Here is a 24,588-nt window from a genome sequence, read left to right as displayed (position 1 = left end):
TATTGTAAAGGGACATTTCAATCATATGTGAAACATGCCCTTTGAGGGTGTATGACCACTCTGTGCACCCCACTTCTTTGATGCCCTGCCTTCCTTGGGGAAGGAAGGCCCCAGGCTATATGGTCCTCACTTTTAGCTCAGAATAAGCTCACCCCAATTTTCATTTAAAGATTGGTTATGGGTTATTTGCATCAACAATTTATTTTAAGTTATAAAGATTATGAAATGCCATAATGATTTGCCATGGGTAGTTATGAAAGCATATTTTCTATATATCTTTTATCAGAGGAGATATTTTCCAGAATTCCAGAGATTTGGTCCAGAATACTTTTTCTTGTGATTTTGCCTAATGCCTGATGCACTAGGTAAATACCTCCAGCACCACTCAGCATTATGAACCAATACCATAAATGTTAGAAATTTCTAGCCTACTTATAATTTCAGGCTAAACACTAATGAACAGTGTGTCTTCAGATTTCATCTGCACAACTATGATTTAGTGGAGGAACTATAAACCGCAAAAGAAATTAACACTAAGAGCGTCATTTTTGGCCAATTGGGAGCAAAAAGAAATTCCCACTGGTGATTTAAAAGGGAAATTACCTGGAGTGAAGACAAACTCTAAGAGATCCACTCTTTCTTTGGCCTTTGACTAAACAGAAATATTTCAAAGGAGCTTGAATTCTTTGAAACACACTTAGAACACACTACTTGTTACTATCCTCAGTTCATGTAACTGTTTGGTTTTGCGTTTGCAGGAAATGAGTAACTATTCAAATATGCAGAGTCCCATTATTTAGGTTTAGTTCTCTTGAGGAGATGAGAACAGTTAAGAGGGAGTTGCAGATACTTCGTAGTTCAAGCTATACTTGTAAATGTTTCTGACCTGGAAGACAGACTCTACTCATGGGTGCAGTTCTGGGTTAAGCTTTAAGAATGTTTGAGAAATCCCCCTGTTGACTAAGCATCAATTCACCGCAGTCCCAGAAAGTTATCCTCTGGACATCCCCTTTGAAGTTTTTTTGCCTTCAAAGGCAATCGTGCAAGGAACCATGATTCATCGAATATTCTTTCCTAAAGAGAAAGCACCTCCATGGATAACTTGAAAATTTCCAATAAAAGTAGCTTTATTACCATTTTTCTTCTTCTTCCTAGTCATTTCTAATGAGGAAGCCATGAAAAATGTGAACAACCTATGAGCTGTGGCCTGAGAATCAGTAGGTATCATGCAATCTCCACCTCCATTAACTCCCAGTGAAGCCCGAAAAATTTCTCCATTTCTAAAAGAAAATAACTTTGTCCTCTTCTAACCTCATAAGAATAGCACAAATATTAAAAAAAAGATTCTGTACCAAACTATGTGAAGTCTTTGGGAGAGATTAACATTTGTGGCTACAATGTCGGGATTATAATGGAAATGATTAGGAATAGTAATATTACAAAACATAATATACCATATTTATAATAGCAGATGGAAGGCCGCCTTTGGGAACTACAAATGTTATTTTCAACAGTGTAAACTCTTTCTTGATATAAATATTTCTTTCATTTCTAAGAGAACTCAAGTTAATGTCAAAGAAAAAACAGAGCTGGACAGCAGTTAAGGCAGTAAAAACAGATTTTATTCAGGAGTATTGCAAGAAGGGAAAAGAGATTTCAGTAGAGAACTGGGCTCAAGTCTGAATGCAGCGTGGCTACTTGGAAATTTACCGCCAAGGAGCAGGATGGGGATTAGAGGAAATTTACTAAGAGGAAACATCAGGGGGAAGGGGATTCTGGCTAAATTGACCTAACAGGATTCTTGCTGAAGACAGGCAGGATGATCAGATATCACCTGGAAAATGGTGGAGGAGGAGGAAGATAACCAGATATTGAGAGTGATCAGATATGGAGGACAGAAGATTCTTGCTAAACTCAGTTAGAAGGGGGTTGCTAAAACTGGATTTTTCAAGGAAGGAGACAGATGAGCCTAGAAGTTTGGTTCAGGAGCCTGACTAAAGTTGGGTCAAGCAAAGAATCTTTGTCATTAGAAACTCCATTACTAAAGAAATTTTCTGTACCAAGAAATGGAGCCAAAATGACTGATGGCGATGGTCCCCACTTTTTAAGAATATTTCACTGAAAACACTATTTCACCCCATCACTTCTTTTTTTTAAAGTAAAGGCAATTAATGAAAACATACACATGCAAACAATATGATAGTCAAAAAATCAGAGGGAACAGTAGATGGGGTGAGCTGAAGCTGATCTTTTCTGGATGTAATCCCTTTTGAAAATCATATTTTAGGTTTGCATCAAAATCATGACCTGAGATGGTAGCCAAAGCAGAAATGTGACCATACAGAGGCAGATGGCAGACTGAGGACGGACCTGTGTCTAAGGGTGCCCTCAAGGGTTGAGTTACCGGGTTATTGAGTAAGTACATTAGAGGAACTTTGGACCACCCGCCAGTGAGCATATAAAATTATTTTAATATTTCAGGCTGGCTTCTGATAGATCTCTGGTTGCCAGGCTCCATTAAAGATCACAGAGACTTTCATTCACGTCTGAAATGCTGATAGCCACAATCTCTGTGCACAGTCTTCATAAAACAATTACTCACTTAAGAAGCAGCTGCTGATGTTTCCTCATATCTTCTTTTTTCATGGGGTCAGTGGTAGTGCTACAGCCCTGATCAGAAATGGAAAACGTTGACAAATGTGTTGTGCAAATGCACTTCCATCATCAATTTTCTTGAGTGACAGAAATAACCCCATTTTTAATCACGCATAATTTTTTTCAGCTTATTGCTACTGAAAGGGCTTTGGTGCAAAATCCAAAAAGCAAGATAAATGAATAGTTGTATGTTTATACCAAACGATAAATGCAAAAGCATTCAGACCACCTTCTATACATCCTTTGCCAGGAGTATCCAGCTTCTATACATCCTTTGCCAGGAGTATCCAGCTTCTATTTCCTGGCTATTCTTCACATACAACTAACTTTCCATCTTCCACATTTCCCAATGGCTCCACCAATGTGAGGTTTTGCAGCTCTTTCTATCTCACGTATCATAATAGAGGCTGGAACAGGGCACAAATGGCTGGTGCAAAAAGACACCAGCTGGGAACAACGTTTCAAATACTCCTATGGCTCTCCAAAGCCAGAGGAATTTAGCTCTCTCTAGCTGCTGCGTAGGTCTCATTACTTCTGCAAAGATGTAGGAAAATGAGAGATGGGTATCACTGCTTTTCAGATTTAACCATGTGTTAAAGTCTGAACTCTCTTCACTACCATATGATTCACACACTATCAGATAAGATCATGACAGCAGGGAAATATAAATTGAACGTTCACCAAGTCCATTCCATTTTATTTGAATGCAACAATTAATAAGAGTATTTTATTAAAAACTGGAAAATCTGGGACAAATGCTAAAAGGCATGATTGGACATGAACATACATAGGAAGCGTAAACCAGAACTAGTTAAGCAAACCAGTAGTAAATGTGGGAAGAGCATCAAAGAACTAATATTGGCATGAAATAACAAATGAAGTAATATAAAAGTAGGCAGTTAGGACTCTAATTTTACTTTTTTTTTTTTTTTTTAATAATAGCCTTTATTTTTTAGAGCAGTTTTAGGTGCACAGCAAAATGGAGGGAAAGGTACAGAGATTTCCCATATACCCCTGCCCCCACACATGCACAACCTCCCCACTACCAACATCCCCCATCAGAGTGGTTCACTGGCTACAATTGATGAACCCACACTGACACATCATAATCACCCAAAGTGCATAGTTTACATTAGGCTTCACTCTTGGTGTTGTTCAGTCCACGGGTTTGGACAAGTTGATTATAACACGTATCTACTATTACAGTATCATACAAAGTATTTTCACTGCCCTAAAAATTCTCCGTGCTCCATCTATTCATCCCTCCCTCCTCACTAACCTCTGGAAAACACCAATCTTTTTACTGTCTCCATAGTTTGGCCTTTTCCAGAATGTCATATAGCTGGAGTCACACAGTATGTAGCCTTTTCAGAGTGGGCTTATTTCACTTAGTAATATGCACTTAAGGTTCCTCCATGTCTGTTCATGGCTTGATAGCTCATTTCCTTTTGACGCTGAATAATATTCCACATCTGCATGTACCACAGTTTAGTTTTACTCTTTAAAATATTTTACCTTTCAGGGGCGGGCCCGGTGGCGTAGTGGTTAAGTTCACATGCTCCACTTCTGCAGCCTGGGATTCACGGGTTTGGATCCAAGGCACAGACCTAGCACTGCTGGTCAAGCTGTGCTGTGGTAGCATCCCACATAAAATAGAGGAAGATTGGCACAGATGTTAGTTCAATGACAATCTTCCTCAAGCAAAAAGAAGATTGGCAACAGATTTTTAGCTCAGGGCCAATCTTCCTCACAAAAAATATATATATATTTTACCTTTTAAAAAATACTAAGATATGGGGCTGGCCCCGTGGCCAAGGGGTTGGGTTCGTGCATTCTGCTTCGGCAGCCCAGGGTTTCACGGGTTCGGATCCTGGGCACAGACCTGGCACTGCTCACCAGGCCATGCTGAGGTGGCATCCCACATGCCACAACTGGAAAGACCCACAACTAAAAATATATGCAAGTATGTGCTGGGGGGCTATGGGGAGAAGAAAAATAAACAAAATCTTAAAAAAAATACTAAGATATTTCAAATGTATAGAAAATTTTGAATTACAACACACAGCCATATATTTATCATCTCAATTTAACAAACATGGAATTTTTATATTTATATTAGACAATTTTAAAAGAAAAAATATTTGGGTACAAAACATTTACTTTCCTCCATCCCAGATGAAAATATTACACTGTAATTGGTGTATGTCTCTCCCCTCTTAGTTAGTGATTCCTGTGAACAATGCTGTGTAACAAACTACCCCCAAACTCAGTGGCTTAAAACTATATTCTTTTATTCTCATGGAGCTGAGGATTCAGCTAATCTAGACCGGGCTCTGGTGGGTGGCTCTGCAGATCTGAGAGAGCCCATTCATCTATGTGAGAGAGAGTTGGGAGAAGGCTGAGGACGTCTGCACTTGGCTGGGGTCTTTTGGCTCAGCTCCATGTGTCTCCCCTTAGGATGAGCAGCCAGCTGATGCACAGTCTTTTCCTAGCAATGCAGAGGCACAAGAATGCAAGATGAAATACCATAGCCTCTCGAAGCCTAGGCTCAGAACGATCGTACCACCACTCCCACCACTTACTTTTGGCCAAAGTAAGACATACAACCAAATCCACTCAAAAGGGGGAAAAGTACAGCTCACACATAAACATGACTATAGGTTTCAAGTTGGAAGAGCTGTATACAGTGAGAAGGGAAGAACCGGGGCCAAAAATGCATTCAATCTGAACTCCCATGCTTGTCTTTATACTTTATCATTTATGTCTATACGCATAAATATTAAATTAGTGATTTGAGGGTTTTGGTTCTTTTTTTTTTTGGTGAGGAAGATTGTCCCTGAGCTAACATCTGTTCCAATCTTCCTCTATTTTGTATGTGGGATGCTGCCACAACATGGCTTGATCAGCGGTGTGTAGGTCCACACCCGGGATCCAAATCCACAAACCCAGGCCATTGAAGCAGAGTGTGCAAACTCAACCACTGTGCCACCCAGCTGGCCCTGATTTGAGTATTTTTAATTTTTAAAATTTACATTGCAATGATATAATACCTTACTTAACCTTGCGCAAATTGTCTTTTAAAAATCATTCTGTTTGCAATGATTGTCTATGTTGATCAGTAAATGTAGATTATTTTTCACTACTGAATTTTTTTCTGTTATGTAAATATATTATAATTTATTTATGTATTCTGCTATGGATAAACATATAAGTTGTTTCTAATTTCATGTTATTACAAAAATTAATGCAATAAAAATTTTGTGTAGGTGTCTTCATGTAAAAGTATGAGGACTTCTCTAGAAAGTCTCTAATATAAAACATTGGAGTCTTAATGGTAAGTACTCCTTTTACATCCAAAATCAATGTATTCAGTAGAAATATAATGTGATCCTCATATGTAATTTAAAATTTTCTAGTTCCCATGTTTAAAAAAGTAAAAAGAACAGTATTAATCATATATTTTATTTATCACAAACATATTAAATTATGTTTCACTATATATACACAAAATATTATCATTTCAAAATATAACAAAAATTATCAGCAACACATCTAACATTCTTTTTTATACTAATTCTTTGAATCCACTACATATTTCATAGTTAGAGCTCAGCTCAACTTAGCTAACCACATTTCAAGTGCTCAACAGCCACATGTGGCCAGGGGCGGGTTAGTCTAAGGCAGTACATTTCTAGATATTATTAAATTACTTGCCCAAGTGTTGGTACCAATACATGAGAGCGCCAATAATTATATATCCTTATCAATAGTTGGTACTATCAGATATTTTCAATTTTTTGCCAATCTGGTTAAGCAGCAAAGGAAATTAGTGGAAAACTGGAGAAATTTGATTAAAGTCTGTAGTTTATAGTATTGTGCCAATGTTACTTTCCTGATTTACTAATTGTAAAACGGTTCCGTACAATGTTAAAATTAAGGGAAGTGGGTGAAAATTATACATGAACTCTGTACTATCTTTACAAGTCTTCTAAAAATCTAAAATTATATCAAAATGGAAAATTTTTAAAATCACCCCTTAATTGAACTTGAATTTCATTTTTTCCCATAGGTCACCAGGTATACCGCTTAATCAAGCCTTTCAAGTTTTTGATATGCTAATTGAAGGCATTTTTATTTAACTACAGTAGTAGATGAAAGAATTTGCTGGTCCCATTCTCAGTTAACTCCATCGATAATTCACGAGTGGCCAGACCATCTCGTGTCAGTGGACCCTGGAGACAAAGTAAGAGGAAGTTAGCTACTTCTGGGTACTGAACTTGATACCTCTATTGTGAGCTCTTCATCTTTTCGATGTCATATCGCTTTTCTGTACTTCTCTATAACATTGATTTTATTCCACCGTATACTAAACATAATTGTGCAATTAGCAGGCAACGCTTTCTTATTGCGTAAAAAAAGACAATAATGACAACAACAAAAACCTCTGTATTGCCTTCAGCAGTGTGCACTAGATATTAATTAAATGTCTTAAATTGGTTAGAGGAGGACAGCAACATTCCAACCCTTAAAATTAGAGAGAAATTCAAGTCACACTCTTCTTTTCACTAGAATTTATGGTTTACCATAAAATTTTGCCTTTCCCCCCACAGTATTCCTCAGAAGTCTGCAAAATTGCTTCCCAGTAACCAGAAGTGTTAACCAAAAGGAAAAAATAATTAGTAACAAGCGTCTAGCCTGCTCCTCTGGCTGCCCTACTTCTAGTTAGTTAGAAATCGTAAGCCTCTTGAGAGCCAGCTGAAAGCAGCTGTGAGACAGGAGGACGGCATCCTGTGAGGAAGTCGTGGTTTTTTCTCGAGCTTGCTGGGCATGGATACTGGCGTCAACGGTCACTTTCAGCCTGAGATGCAGCGACAGTGCCCCAGAAAGCTCCTGTCTCCCAAAGCTTTTCTCTTTCTCTAGCCAATTAAACAGTACTTATAATTCATAGGCTAATTTAACCTCCACATAACAAATACTCCCATGTCAACTCCCTTTAATAATGAATAGTTTGGCAGATCCCCTTTCTAGATGAGCTTTGAGGGTCCCAAACTTGGAGACTGTTCAGAGCAAGCATTAGATGGGCTAATCCAGCTTGGAGGGGATAACCCTGCACTGAAGTGCCTCCCCTTTAACCATCACAGTAACTGATTAAAATACACAGGGGAGAAATGTTTTCACTGAGAAACTACCCAGGAGATCCATTGAAGATGACACAGTGAAGAGTGTGGACAAGGGTAATCCAGAAAGAGACAGAAGGGGGTTTACAAGTCAATTTCTATTTAATCCATTATGGTATCTGTGACCTTTGCTGGATTTTTTTCTGTCTGAATTTTCGAGGTTAAGGTTCTCAGTAGCATTTCCTCCCCAGCTAAAAAGACATAAGTTCCAAGCATTAATTCACATACTAGGTATCTATCTACAGTCATAGCTTTATTTTCAAGACCTGTGTGTTCCCTAGCTGGAGGTCTGCTAGTTGAGCATTCAGCCAAAGTTTCTACTCTGAAGCCCCAACAATAAGTAAAGAATGTTCAGAGGGAGCCAAAAGAGCAAAGAGCTCTCCTGATGGAAGCAGCCAGTGACTAATTGTGGTCACCAGCTTTCACACCGGCATTTTCCAAAGTTTTGGAGTCATTTACGTAGTCAGAGATAGGATGCCCTACATTGCCACCATCCTGGAAGAGAACTTGACAAACTGCCAGCTGGAACACTTCCCTCATGTCAGGTGTCACAGGGGAAGTTCAAGAGTGAGACCGAGAAGGAGAATTGATCTCTGAAGATAGAGCAGTGGGTTGACCATGCACGTGTTCCCATACGTGCGGCTTTGAAGTTGCTTGAAGGGAAATTTGATCTCAGTTTACAGAACAGGAAGGTCAATGGTTATCCTCGAGAATAACCCACCGTCACTTCTCACAGGGTTTTCCTGGCTGACTCAAAGCCAAGGCTTTGCAAAGGACATAGGGTATATGCTTTAAATAGTTAAGGGAAGTGCCTTGGAGAGATTTTATCTTAATTATGTTTAATACTTATTTATGATCACAGTAGCAATCAGTGACTTTCAAGGACACTCTTTTAGATAAGAGGCTATCGCGGACATTCACTGTTGAGTTACTAAAATATCTTCTATCACTCTTGGTGAAGGATATGTCTCAGGGGCAGATGTTTCTGCAGTTTTAATCTTATAAGTAATAAATCATGTAAAAAAATAATTCCAGTTGTGGAGATCACTGCCAGTTCTAACCATCAATTTGTTGAAACTTCTACACACTTAGATCCCTGTACTTAGAAAGCACATCTTAGAGAGGGTGCTCCATGGGCAATGGAGTCAGAGGCCCTGAGAGCATGTCCTTGCTCTGTCTTGATGGAGTTGGTGGGCCAGGGAAAGAAAATATGGCAGAGTGGACAGCCACTGGGTGTCAAATCAGACTCCCAGGACCAACAATTCCAGCCCTAAAACTTGTGAATTGTGTAAACTCAGGCTCGTTACTTAACCTCCCAAAGGTATAGTCACCTCATTCATCAAATGGAGATTAAGTTGTCCGGTCTTCCTAGAGTCCTTGTGAGGAGTGATGGATACATAGGAAACACTGCACAGAGCAAGCGCTCAAGTACATATTTCTTATTAGATGCGTGACCTTAAGCAGGTTTTTAAAAAATATCTGAGCCTAGAGTTTTCCATTGTAAAATATAAGAAGAATAACATCTATCTCATGGTATTGCATTCACTGACATATGGGAAAAAAGTATGCTCTAAAGATCTGTAAGTCAACTGTTACACTTTTAAACCAGTGTGCCCTTCTAATAAACATCTTTTGAGATCCTTTAGGAGAAGCGTAACATATCAGAACTGAAATGTAAGTGAAGCGAATTATCTTAAAATGTTTCTGGAATGATATATAAAAAAAGAAAAAGGAGAAAGCATAGACATCATTCAGATGTGTGTGTCTGCATGTTGGCATTAATGATAAATATAAGAACATGTGATTGCACCAGCAAAGGTCCTTGAGACTTTAATTGAATGTGGATATTCTCCCATCACTGTGTTTTAAGTATATCATGTGAAAAATAATCAACCACTGATTCCCGGAAATGGCCACATTAGTATGAACCAGTATGCAGGGCATCCTGTATAGCTGTTGTGTATCTTTCTCATCTTTTTTTGAACCTATTTCCTGCACTGCAAAGAAACTGACACAGGATGCTCATGAAACGAGATTTAATTTTTCAGTCCAGATGTGTTACAGCTGAACATCAGAAAGCCCCTAGATTTCGCAGAACTAAATTTTAGTGTTTTTCTAATGGAAACCCCCATGGGTTGTAGGGTTCTCATTAATCGCCTTGGAATCATATTATTGAAGTTGGTCTCATACTCCTTTCCTAGCTTCTTGCCATCAAAACGTATTTTCATATTTTCATTTTGGCATAAAATGTTGTCCTACTAGGTGATCTTGAAACATTGACTTTAAAAAACACACTCTGCAAAGAACCCTCCACACTAAAATTTACAAAATGCACTCAAAGGAATTAGGTAATAGATGAATTTGAACCTGCAAGATAGAGTGACTTTTCATCAGGGATGTTCAACTTGTGCAACTCACAAGCCAAGTCCTTAAAATCTCATAAGATGGTGCATTGTCGTTCTAATTTTGAGCTGAAAGAGCTAAAGTTTCCAAATCATACTTGAAAATTAGGTAAAGGTCTTAACATGCTGTTAAAAACTACAGTCTTCATACACTGATGAAAATTTCCATGAGAAGAACTGCCTGGCAAAAGAAAGCAATTGCTGAAGTTGGTGGAGTTGGGGAGGGGGAAACCCCTTTTAGCCATGGAAGATAAGTTGCCAGCAAACAGCTTTGATTATGAGCTGTGGGCTCTACACATGTGAGATAAACCCCAAGATTCCAATTTGGGAAAGACACAGTTGCAAAAAAAAAGAAGCTACAGGGGTAGCCCTCAGGACAACCCAAGTAAGGGGAAAACTTGATCTCCATGGGAAAGTTTCTCTCTTTGTGGTGCTGAGGAAGTCTCCAGGGTGCACAGTGCTCACACACTTATGGGAAGTGGCACTTGGAGGTATTGACATTTTTAGTCACACAAAGCAGCAAGGTTGAGAGCAGCTTAAAACAATGGAACAAGCATTCACTTTGAAGTCAGACTCAGCTCTATTCCAAGTTTTGACACATTTAGTTAGAAAAGTTAATCTCTTTGAAACTCGGTTGTCTAATTTGTTAAATGGGGATAATGACATTTGTCTCAAAGGACAATGGTAAAGATTAGACCAAGTCATCTAAAACATCTGACAGTTTTACATCTGTCGTCTCACGTTATTATTAGCTATCATGATTACTTTTATGAGTGGTGGAAAATTACTTCTCTACTGAAGCTGGAGGAAAAAAATGGTATGAGTGTGGCCTTGGGTAGTATTTCTTTTGAATCACTGGTGTGTACAACAAAAGAAAAATTGGCACGGAGACTTGTGCCCGTGCACATAGCATGAAAACTCCTGATAATGAGCCGTTGTAGATCCCTTCCCTTCCCTCAGTTGACCCCTTTCCAGATCATAACACAAAGGGCTCAGGACATGAAATCAGTCTCTTGAATGTGATTCTCATATCCAGATGCCTATACTATGGCAAAGTTTCTTTTATTGGTCCAACTATTGCAAATATAATGTGTTATTCCCTGCAGTTAAGAAGGGGAAAGTGGTGTCTGTTAATTATAGGAATGGATTTCTAGATCTACCTGTTACCCACCCAAACCTGCGAGTTATCATTTGACATAAGGACTCTAACCAAAGCAAGCTGTACTGTCTTAACCACGGCCAGGGTTTCGAATGATGGAAAGTGTGGTCTGGAGGTTAGGACAAGTGGTTGGAAGTCATGCTCCCACGAGCTGCCCCTGGCTGTGACTGTGACGCATGGTTGACTTCAGACTGGTCATTTGACCAGCATGAGCCAATTTGTTCATTTGTATTATTTCTTCTGAACCTCAGATGCCATCACTCTAGAGACAAAGTCTAATACCTCAACTTTAAAAACTGAACCAATCCAGCTCATTTGATAATCCATATGATCATTATATTATATTCACCAGTAAATGTAATAAGGTCAGCATAACAGTGTTCTGAAGGTCAAAATAGCAGTCAAATGAATATACGAATGAAGAACAAAATTTGGATATGAATGCCTTGTCAACATGTAATGTCATAGCAAGAAGGAGTTAGGACTAGGTGATAATTATATTGACAAAAAGTGACACAAAAACTATGGTCACTGAATGTAAGGGTGTCACCAAGCTGGGATTTCTTTATTCAAAGATTTACTCTTCTAGGGCTCTGAAGACATCAGACACACAGAACAGCGATCCTGAGAAAAGGGAAACAAATGAGGCACGCCTCATGATTGCACAGTTTCCTCCTGGAGAAAGTGTCCTGGGCATGGTGGAGGAACCCCGGCAGAGCCCAGCATTCTCCCTGAGTTGAGGAGGCAATGCTGGAGGTCAGGGAAACTAAAGCAGACAGAGCCCGCAGGAAAAAGTACTGCAAAAGAATGAGCTACAGAGAGAAAGGACTCTAGAGTTTCCAGAGGGTTCCGCTTCAATATTAGTTGAATATAGATTAGCACGTGCCTGTGATGAAATTACCAGAGGCCAAGGAAAGAACCATTGGAAAGGATTAGAAGAACAATACTCAGAGGTCACACAGGGGCAGAAGGAGTCCCAAAAGCCAGAATGGAAGATTGAAAATTCAAAGGGTGTTGGGTAGAGTACTAAAAATGGCCACGCCCCAGAAGCGGTGGAAAACTAACCTACGATGAAACGCTGCTTTGATCCCACTTGACAAAGCCTGACTTGGAAAAATGAAAATGTTTTCAAGTAACTTAACCACGTCCAAGAATATTTATAGGAACCAAAATATATCTAGCACCCAAAAAGGTAAAATCATAGCTTCTGGCGTCCAGTCAGAAATGACCAGGCATGCAGAGAAGCCTGGAAAACACAACCCGTTAACGAAGCCGAAAATCAGTCAATGATGCTTCTTCAGAAATGCTACCAGTAACACGACTAGTATGCAAGGACGTCAAAACAGTTGTTAGAACTGCAGCCCGGCGTTCGAGAAGTTGGAAGACTGAATGTGTGAACTAAAGATACAGAAATGAAAAGACTCAAGTTACACTTCTAGGGATGGAAACTAAAATATCCAAAATGAAAAACGGACTGTATGGGACAATGTCACATTAGACAATTAAGACTAAACCTCGAAAGAGAAAATAGTGTGTGTGTGTGAGGGTCATTCACCACCATTTCTGAAAAGAAAATTTTAGGAAGAGACTCAAGATATGGTAACCTAAAATCCTACAGATGAACAGAGAAGTCATAACTGGGATGTGAAATGTCCTATCACTGAGATAAAAAAAAAAGGAGGGAAAGAAATTGCTTTCCATGGGAGGTTTTGATTTCCTTTTTTAGAAACATTCATGATGTGTGTGCATGTATATGAGTGTGTGTGCTTTCCTTCAAAAGGGGAAGGAATGAAAAATGAAAGTGGAGCCAAGGGAAATGAAGAGGTTTTTCCCAATAAGATGAGGCCTCCAGAGGCAGAGACTGCCAGGCCCCCGGGGATCTAGGGGCTGAAGTAAGAACTATGAGCAGACGCCACTGAATAGACCACTAGCAAAGGGAGGAAAGACAGTTTGTCAAGAGAGAGCTGCTCCTGGGATCAGAGGACAGAAAGAGACAGGTCCTGAGCATGGGGTGGGAAATCTCTGTCCTTCTCTATTGACTATCACATCCTAGCTGTGTGATCTTGGGTAAGTCACTTAATCCCCTTGAATCTCTATTTCCTTCTCTAAAATGGGAGGCATTATAAATACCTCACAAATTGCTTTAAAGATTAGTGATATAGTTTTCCTAATCAGAAGGCTCCATATGATCTATTTTCTCAGGAGCTGGGGGTGGAGGTGTGGGGTGTATAAGAAAAAGTAAGTCGTAATAACCAGACACATCTGACCTGAGTCCTGAGCATGCAGATAGAACAGTCAGCTCAGTACGATGCTCAGGCTGACTTTTCTATAATATTTGCTTGCCTCCTTTTTTTACCTTTGTTCTATTTAAGCTCGACGATGTATTCTTTTTGCATTTTTTGTGTGTGTGGGAGGAAGATTGGCCCTGAGCTAACATCTGTTGCCAATCTTCCTCTTTTTGGTTGAAGAAGATTGTCGTTGAGCTAACATCTGTGCCAGTCTCCTTCTATTTTGTATGTGGGATGCCACACAGCATGGCTTGATGAGTAGTATGTAGGTCCGCACCTGGGATCCGGGCCAGCGAACCCCGGGCCGCCAAAGCGGAACACATGTCCTTAACCACTATGCCACCGGGCCAGCCCCACTTTTTGCATTTTTTTAAGACACTGCAAGTGGTACGACAGCAGTGAGCTGTATTTCTTTCAAGATAACATTATGAGAGGAAAGGCAGCACTGCCTTTTAAAGCCCTGAAATAGCAGTGTCTGTGCATCCTTGTTCCTGAGACTTGAGAGAAAAGTCCATTCAGCTGGGATCCCCAGGACACATCCATAATTTCACTGAATCTATCAGAGTTCAGAATACTGTTTCTGAGTAGAATATAAAAGGCTTTGCTCCTGAAGCAACAAGTAGGAAAAGAAAAACAAAAAAAATAACAAAAACATCATTTTTTTCTGTAAGCACTTCTTAGAAGTTTTACTATTTAAATGTTTAATTAATTTTCCCCAGTTTTATTGAGATATAATTGACGTATAACATTGTAGCAGTGGTAGGGGTGTAACAGAGTGATTTGGTAAATGTTTACACCGCAAAATGATAACCAGCACAAGCTTAGTCAACATGCATCATCTCACAAACCTCCAGTCTTTTTCTCGTGATGAGAACTTTTAAGATTTACTATCTTAGCAACTTTCAAATATACAATGCAGTACCGTTAACTACAGTCCCCTACTGTGTATGACGTCCTTGTGATTTATAACTGGAAATTTGTACTTTTGACCTCTTTCACCTATTCCCCCATTCCCCACACCCCCGCCTCTAGCAATCACCAATCTGTTCTCTGGATCTATGAGTTTGTTTTTTGTAAATTCCACGTATAACTGAGATCATACAGTATTTGTCTTTCTCTGTCTGGCTTATTTCACTTAGCCTAATGCCCTCAAGTTTCATCCATATTGCCGCAGACGCCAGGATTTCCTTCTTTTTTATGGCTGATAATAATCCATTGTGTATATATGCCACATTTTCTTATTCATTCATCCATCAATGGACACTTAGTTTGTTCCTTGTCTTGCCTTTGTGAATAATGCTACAGTAAACATGAGGGTGTAGATATCTTTCCAAGACAGCAATTTTGAAAAATGTCAAATTTTTAAAGAGATCAGATTGTTGTAGAAGCAAAGAGGACTAGATGAATTAAAATTCTAGGGCCAGCTCAGTGGTGCAGCAGTTAAGTGCGCACGTTCCACTTCAGCGGCCCCGGGTTCGCCGGTTCGGATCCCGGGTGCGGACATGGCACCACTCAGCAAGCCATGCTGTGGCAGGCGTCCCACGTATAAAGTAGAGGAAGATGGGCATGGATGTTAGCTCAGGGCCAGGCTTCCTCAGCAAAAAGAGGAGGATTGGCAGAAGATGTTAGCTCAGGGCTAATCTTCCTCAAAAAAAAAAAAAAATTCAGAGAGGGAAGAGCCTTTCATAAGCGAGCTGAGATCACCAGCCACTTTCTTTGCCACACCCAGGCACAGGCGGAGAGTAGGCTTTCAGACTAGGCAGAAAAAACTCCATATGATAAAAGATATTAGCAGAAATTCTGATGGCCACAGGGGTTGATGTGATGGATTAGAATCTAGAGGAGTCCCAAACACACAGCCAGTTTTCTACCTAGGACATCTGCTTTGTGCTTTTGCTGCACAGGGGCTGGGCATGTCATCTTGAATAACTGAATGGAATCTCCAACAGTCTGCTGTTCTAAGCTGTCCTTGATGGCTTCCTGAAAAGAAGTCTCTAAGACAAAATTGCTGAAGAAAGCAACCAGAAGAAAAGGGGGAGGCTTCCCATGGCCTCGTCTCTATCTGGAGCATGAACTCCTTCCAGAAAGGCTCGAGTCTGTCTTCCTTCGCCATTCCCTCATGTCCCCATCACCCAGGCACTGATGCTCCAACCAACAAAAGTCCGAAAGGGAAAGAGGGGTGGAGGTAATTGAAGATCCACTGATTTCCTTCTCTTTTATTGCTGGGTGTCAAGTGATATCTCTTAAAGATGTTAAGTCTGGTTTACCGGTAAAAGTATTTGAAAATATTAAGAAAGATGCTAAAAATATACACATATCAAAACTGAATTTGAGAGAGAAAGTAGAGAAGTAGGGAAAGTAGAATATGTTACACGCATTATAACTCATAGTCAAGAAGGGACATCCTTTAAAGCAATAATGGATAAAATGTATAATAAAGTCATAGTCAGAAAGATAATCACTAAGGCAAAAATGCAACCTTCAAGTTAATGGGGAGGAACACAACCACAAACTAAGACAACAGTGAAAAATCACACAGGCTAGGGCCCATCTGGTGGCATAGCAGTTAAGTTCCGCCTCGGCGGCCTTGGGTTCGCTGGTTCGGATCCTGGGTGCGGATCTATGCACCACTTGTCAAACCATGGCTGTGGCAGTAGCAGGTGTCCCACATATAAAGTAGAGGAAGATAGGCATGGACATTAGCTCAGGGCTAATCTTCCTCAAAAAAAAAAAATCACACAGACTATATCTTTTAAAATAATAAAAATAGAAACCGTGACATAATGTGATGAGATGACTAAGTTGGGTCATTTTCTTTTCCTCATGTACAAAGATCTGGAGATCCGCTGACCAGCCTGGAACTGTGGCTCCAGGATTGCATCAGGGTCTCAGATCCTTATACATTTCTGCTCAGCCATCTTTAGCCTCTGGTTCTCATCCTTTGAAACCTCATGGTGACAAGATGGCTGCTCAGACAGATGGCATAAAGAGGAGGGGAAAGAGCAAAAGGCATATGCAGTTGTCTGCCCTCTTTCCCTGGAAGAATAACTGGCACATCATAAGTATTATTCATTGAGTGAGCACATTTTTCACGACCCTGCTGACACCAGGTTAGGTGCCACCGTACAGCCCCCCAAGTACCCTATACTTAACCCCACATTGTACATGTAACACATGTTTCTAAATGTCCCATTTATTTGTCTCTCTCCAGAATAAGATTCACCTCTAGATTCCCTAACATCTAGCAGAGCGACTAGCATACAATAAGCACCAAACAAATATTTGTTGAACAGTTGGATAAATTAGTCTAAGCCCTTAACCCCTTATTCATACACGTCATATGATTTTTTGTACTTTATATGCGTCAGGAATTTTTCTGGACATTTGAGCAAAACAGACTCCTTCTCATCCTTTGTAAAATCAAGTCAAAAAAGTTTGTTCAGAAAAATTTTGCTCTGTTTGTAGAATATGACTGAAAGACTATAGATTCTTTTCGAGCTTGGGAGACAGGACCCTCCGAAGCCCTAAGCTTTCAACTATCCATTCGCGTCCTCTCTTCTTCCTTCTAATTTCACAAAAGAAGACAGCGAATCAAAGTAAAGTTTTCACAGTGAAATCAGGTAGCCATCGGCCATCTGTACCTTCAGAAGCCAAGTAAGTTAGGGAAGAATAAAGACAAGAGAGAAGAAAAGGGTTTTGGGGTACAAAATGCCAGGGTTTTAGCAGGAAAGGCAAATTAAACACTGAACTGTGTTTCTGAAAAAAAATAAACAAACTTGGATAATGGCTTGTTTACTATATAATGTTGGGTACAGTTTTAATCATTGATTAATATCAATTATTGCCACCAAGTTAGGCTGCGGTTAAACTAGACTTTAATTTGATGTAATCATGGGGGCACTTTCTAAGAGATCACAACCACCTGTATCAGCATCCTCATCTTGCAGCAGTTCTGCACACGGTGGCACACTGGTAGAGAGCTCCACAGCTGCCCAGACCCTCTTCCTCTGGACTGTCTGATGTTTGATTTGATAGTTGGGTATGGTCTCTGCCAGAAAAAAACCCAACAAACTTCAGCATTTCAAACCTTTTTCATTGTTGGTTCTGAAGTGGTAGATTGTGTAAAACAACTTTTCTCAATTAAAAGGGAAGTGAAATGGTGACCTTCTCCCTGGTATTATACTCCATTGTCTTTGAAACTGTCCCAAATCAGGGGGAATTCTGCATAAAGGGGGAAAATCCTAATTTACCGATCATTTGCAGATCTTCTCAGAAGCTTTTAATTTTCTATGCAGGGTGAATCATGATTCATTTCGAGATGTAAAGGATGAATTATAAAACGTAAGCCTCTACAAGCTACTTGTTTTAAAGGATATGATTTCCTGGATTGACTAGGGTCGTGTAACTCAGGATGCAATTGCCATATTCTAAAGAGGTTTCTGGTTTTTCAGGAATCAATTGCTGTTTCATAGTGAACAGTGGAGTCAGGAGAAGGACTGATCAGTTTCAGAGATCATCATGGACATTGCCAGCCCCACTGTGACATTTCCAATCCTTACCCCATTCTGACCTAGCTTCCCTGCTTTCTTGCACACACCCAGCCTTCTGCTGTAATTTGGTGCAAACATCACTAACCACCTCCCTTCGTTTGTACTGCTTGCTCCCTCTTTCAAACGGGGGAGGCTAAGACACCTCAACCTTGCTTAAGTAAAATGTGAGAAAAGAACCTCCAGGCTAGAAGAATGGAACAAACTCCCACACACAGCAGGCTGCCTTTAAAATTTCTATACACTCTCTTTGGTGTGTTAAGATCTTACTGTCTCAACTAAGAGCCTGGGCAAAACAGAATCACAGGGGAAAAAGCCAAAGACTCATAAACAAGACACCAAATCAAGACGAAGTAGAACTTAAAACCTCTCAATGACCAAAAAAAAAAACACACACACACACACATAAAAATTTCTCAGAGTAAAAGTTACCTGATTTTCACAGAAAATAGTAGCAGTTTATAAGTTTATCTCTCCTGATCTTTCGTATCATCTGAGACAAAAAACAAGATTATGAGCTTCTTCTAACTTTGAGTTCTCACCAAATATATTGCCCAGCTGTTCTGCTTCTAGAAATCTAATTGAAAACAAGACAAAATACACAGGGGAAAAAAACAGCGATAAGAAGAGACTGGAAGAAGGGCTATTTATACTTTAAGAGTCTGCTATCCTTGGAAGTGAGGAATATGAACTTCATTGTAGGTGGCAGCCATGTTTCCTCAATTTGTACCTGTCCCTGGTCCAAAGCAAAGTCATAATTTACAAATATTCTGAGGCCTGGCTGAGGTTCAGCTGACCTTTGAAGGATTAGTTCATTCAACATTTCCTTTTAGTCCTTGAAGTCCCCTCCAGGACATTTCCAGTTATCTTCTTGTTTGTCTAAGCTAGTTATTGCTCAAAATGGGGTTGCTGACACTTGCAACCGTGAAAATTCTATCTTAACAGCAGACCCCACAGCGGAAACTTTCCACCAATCCTAATTCAGACTGATATGACTTAGCTCTTTGCAGTCTCAGAATGGATTGGCTCAGAAACTGGAGCTGGAGAAGGTCTGTGGGCGGGAGTGATCAATATTTCCAGCTATGAGTATCTGTAAAAAGCAGATGGCAAGAAAATTAGATTGGGGTTGGCAGAAATAGGCTGATATTTCCACATCACTAACATGTGAACATACAATTGTACATTTGTTGAACGTGTTAGTTTAGAGAAGTACACTAGCTAAGAGAAAAGGAGATCAGGACAAATAAATATTGGTTGAGAAAGGAACAGTCTGGAAGATTGGCCCAGAGAATGCAGAGCTACAATGCCAGAAAGAGCCCTGCATTTGGAGCAGTTGGGTTGCCAAATTCACTGAGTTTTAGGACAGAGAAGTCTAGGCAAAGGGAGCTAACATAGACATGAAAATGGAAAACATACTACCTATATAACAAATTCTACCGAAATACTCAATTGTTTGGGTCTAGTTCTGATCACTGTAGAACCTCAAAAGGAGCAAAAATCTCTCTACACCACTGCTCTATCTATGAGTTGCTTAATGATTGCCTTTGACTTCTGTACAGAGGAAACCGACAAGAAGTCAGCTGATTTAATCAAACTCACAAGACAGCCCAAAGTTATAGCTTGGTATTGAAGCCACAGACCATGAAACGCAGCCAAATCAACACTTCACTAGGATCCAATGGGCTCGAAGACTTTGGGTTAATTTAAAAAATAGAAGATAAATAGGATAATAAACGAAGGCTATTTGAAAAGGACAGAGCAGACACAGGAAAGAGTGGAACACCACACACCATTTGTACCCACAATAATAGTAGATTCATGCTCAGAGTGGCTGCTCTCTACTGACTTAAAGGTGCTTATGCAAGTGGGAAGAATATGACTTATTTTGAGAGTATGCCATTTATTATGAAATAAACGTCCAGTATGTCTGACATGAATACTTGGTAAAAAAAAAAAAAAAGTAAATAAAAACAAAATATTCAAAAAGACATGGAGGAAGCGCTGATAACGTAGCCACGAGAAATAAATGGTGTGCCTTTGGAAAGAACAGGGCATGTCAGGCAACCTGGATAGATTTTTCTAGGAAAAATCACATAATTAGTGGGGAAGAACAAAGCAAATAAGGCAATGTTGTTGACTTCTTTAATGTGTAGTAAAAGCAAAAGGAAATCACTGGAATGGTGTTATTGGAAATTTGGAAAATTAAAAGTCATTTATTGAAGTGGTTCCCTAATAATTCAAATATACTTTCCTTTACAAATTGTCTCTCCATGCTGACCTTTGAGTATCTTTGTTTTTGCATTTATGTCCTGTGTTATATAACAGAATTTTCCAGTCCAACAGCAAATAATGCGTCAATGTTCTTATAGCATAGTTTTCCATTTATTTGAACTTAGGAATAAGACACCTGCTTCAGTACTTGGTAAATTTTATTTGCAAAGCATAGTCAAATAGAGTCTGACATGACTACTCTCCTTTGTTGAAATGATAATAGAGCCTAGAGCGGTAGTAAAGGAAAATGAGTCCATTGTGGAAGAAGCATAATATTGTCAGAGACAATATTAATCAAAGATTTTTTTAGGATTTTGAAGAATGACTTGGAAGATGGGCCTATTAATGAGAACTTTGCTGTAAGATGAGATCTAGAGTGAGTGAGGTTTATAGAATTCCATGAACTCAGTTCACTGAAGGTCCCACATTCAGTTTTCTTATAATCTCTTAAATTATAGAAAGGAGATGTTCAGTGTTGACTATAAACTGATTAGAACAGAGTGAGAAAAAGAAACTAGATTCTTATCTTGCTCAGTTGGCAGTTACTGAGATCACTGAATTTCACCAAGTTGCAAATATCTCCTCTTTAAAATCTATCAGCTGATTTCTTCATTTAGAAAATAAAATCATAAGTAAGGCTAAAATGTTTAATCCTCATTCATAAACAATATAACATTAGGTATCAATGTCCCCACCAACATTCTATCTGGACATAGAGAAAAATCCTTCCAAATTCATCTTTGTTGAAGCTTTTCCAACAAACTCTGAAATGGAGCTGAAACACTGTTGGTGGCCCTACCTATAAGCCTGGAGGCTGTCAGAGCCAAAAAAAGACCCAGTAGTGAGCTTTGTCTTAATTCCCTAACCATTGAGTGGTTATGCTAATTCAACAGTCTTTCAGAGCCCCTTTTAAACTCTGCAAAGCTTTGTGTTTACTTATAGGATCCATTCTTCCATGATCTTTCTACATGTGCGAGATGTCTACTTGCTGAAGACCAGTTTCTCCATTGTAGTCCTTTGTACTTTCCAAGGGATGTTGATCTTGAATGCAGAAATGGGCAGAGAATAGACACGGGCTGATTGTGTAGTAAGTGGCAACAGCACTTTTCTTCTGTCTCAACTTCCGGAGTTAATCACTCCTCTGTACGTTCCTCTCCGATGGCATTTTTCACTTTGATTACTTGCTTAAATACTTTCTGCCCTACTATACTGTGAACTCTTTAGGAGAGAGATTCATTCATCTCTCTATTTGCAGTAACTAAGTCTGACACATTGTAGGCCTGCAATTAAACTTTGTTCAATCAAGACATCTTGTTTCAATGGATCCAAATTGCTGTTCATGTCACTGACTCAACAGTATAGATACATTTTTACTTTTAAGACACAATCTTGTACTCATTATTGTCCTTTTCCTCATAATTCCTAATGTCCACAACAAAATTTCAGCAATCTTATAAAGGCTTAACATCAGTTTAATCAATATTAAGTTGGAAAAAGTCATTCAACCAAGTGCTCTCTACTAGGATTCAGGCAGTTGGAGTAATTGGAACCAAAATGTAAAATCAAGTTAGCAAAGAGTAAAATTTTCCCTATTGAAATTGATAGACACAGTCTGAACCATTTTATTGAACCAATCTCCTAGACACTTTAAAATATAACACTGGGATTTCTAGGGCAGGGAAACTATTCTGTATGATACTATAATGGATACACGTCATTATACATTTGTCAAAACTCATAGAATGTACATCACCACCAGTGAACCATAATGTTAACTAAGGACTTTGGATGATAATGATGTTTCAATATATGTTCGTCATCGATATATACCACAAATATACCACACTGATGTGGGATGTGGATGGTGGCAAAGGCCATGGGAGGTAGAGGGAGTATGTGGAACTCTCTGTACTTTCCACTCAACTTCAAATTGCTCTAAAAATAAAGTCTATTAATTAAAAAATAAAGATGACATGAAGACTGCATGAAGTATTCCTTTTCTTAAGACTCCAACCTAGTTATTTAAGCACAGTTTCACAGAGGAAATACACAAACAAGACTATGTTTGGGAGAGCCACTCTTTCTTCTATTGGCTTTTATCAAATCCTCTACAATTTCAGCCAAAGTCCTTGATTCAGTAAAGTTACCATTTGATCATTCATCTTTTCTTAATGAGTTTTACAAAGAAGGGCCAGACAGAGACACTATGCACAAGTGAAGGGAACTTCCAGTGCCCAGTCACAGGTTTATCAGCCCTTGCTGATGCAGCTTCACCAAATTTGCCTACCTCTGGCACATAGAGGCTTCGGATGTGCTAGCGAGCAGCTCTGAGAGAGCAGCTCCATTACTGTGCCCTTGAGGTGGCTTCAACAGCCAACTGTGATATGGGAAGTTCGGCTGGACCCTCTCTATCAGGAATTTAGCTCTCTGTTTAGGCTTGGAAGAATGCAATTATAATTGTTTGCAAATACTTAAGCTTGAAAGTCTATATTGAGGTAGCAGAAGGTTGGAGATTTAAAGGAATTATTAATGTATAAGAAGCAAATATTGATTTCTATCTCAGACCAGAGTTTTCTAAATAGGGTGTCAAGAGAACATTATTTCTTCTCTTTTTTTTTTAGGAAGATTAGCCCTGAGCTAACATCTGCTGCCAATCCTCCTCTTTTTGCTGGGGAAGACTGGCCCTGAGCTAACATCAATGCCCATCTTCCTCCACTTTATTTGTGGGATGCCTACCACAGCATGGCTTGCCAAGCAGTGCCATGTCTACACCTGGGATCCCAACCAGCAAACCCCAGGCCACCAAAGTGGAACATGCACACTTAACTGCTGCACCACTAGGCCAGCAGAAACGTTATTTCTGCAAACTATTTTTCCTACCTAATGAGGGTTCAGTTTTCCAAAATGTTATGAAACTGCTGCATATTCTACCCTCCTTTTAGAGACCCACAAATGTGCATTAACTTATCAAAAGCTCTCAGAAGATCTGCATTGATCAGTTTAAGAAGCTTATTTAACTTTAACCCAACATTTCCCAGACTAATGCGACCCCGTAACCTTTGCAACTGCTGCTGCTGTAGTTGTCATTATGCTCATTAACATCCAAAGGAACTTGTTACAGAAACATACTTTGGAAATTGTCAGTATATTTGGATATTAATAATAGCGGGTCATTAAAAGTAAACTATAAATCATTTTTCTGTGACATAACTTACCCACAATTATAGAGAGGAATGAGAGATGACTAGATAAACAAACATGAGCCAGAAGATCTTAACATAAACGTAAGCATGGACTGAACCAAAAGAAATACACAAACAAATCTCTTTATGTCATCAGTCTTTGAACCCCATCATTTTTTTTGGGTCTCTTCCAAAGTGGCCAGTTCATCTCACTAGTTCCCTTTCTTAATGCATCATGTTATTTTTTTGAACATCAAATGACGCTTCATACAATATACATACAATTATATGTTCATGACTGTGTAGTAAGTGAATTTGGAAACGTCATAAATGTGATTCCTTCAAATATCTTTTATCCTGGTGATAGAACCAAGATAGGGCAAGTAATACTCTTTTCCTTTTTGTTAGTTTTACCTAATTCCATCAGAAGCCTCTCTAAGTAAAATTTGTTTTATCTTCTTGGGGGGCAAAAATCAAAGGAGGTTTGAGTTAAACTGGGCACTCTGTAAACAAACCACACTCTATATTTAAACTCCATAAGAGCTCATATTGCACTAATTCCTCTACCCTGATCAGTGACTAGGCATCTAATACCTTGGGGTTTTAAAAAATGTTTTGGTGAAGAAGATTGTTGCTAAGCTAACATCTGTGCCAATCTTCCTCTATTTCGTATGTGGGTCACCACCACAGCATGGCTTGATGAGTGGTGGGTAGGTCCACACTTGGGATCCAAACCCACAAACTCCGGGCCGCCACAGTGGAGCACGGAAACCAAGTGGAGCATGCAAACGTAACCACCATGCCATCAGGCCAGCCCCTGGGGTTATTGATCAATCTCTAATCTTCATTACAATTAGACTATACCTCACCAGAGCTACTGCTGAGATTTGAAAGATCATCACCTCGG

Source organism: Equus asinus, chromosome 30 (genome assembly GCF_041296235.1).
Source record: "Equus asinus isolate D_3611 breed Donkey chromosome 30, EquAss-T2T_v2, whole genome shotgun sequence".
Lineage (NCBI taxonomy): Eukaryota > Metazoa > Chordata > Mammalia > Perissodactyla > Equidae > Equus > Equus asinus.
The sequence above is the reverse complement of the archived record's forward strand: the minus strand, read 5'-3'. Positions refer to the sequence as shown.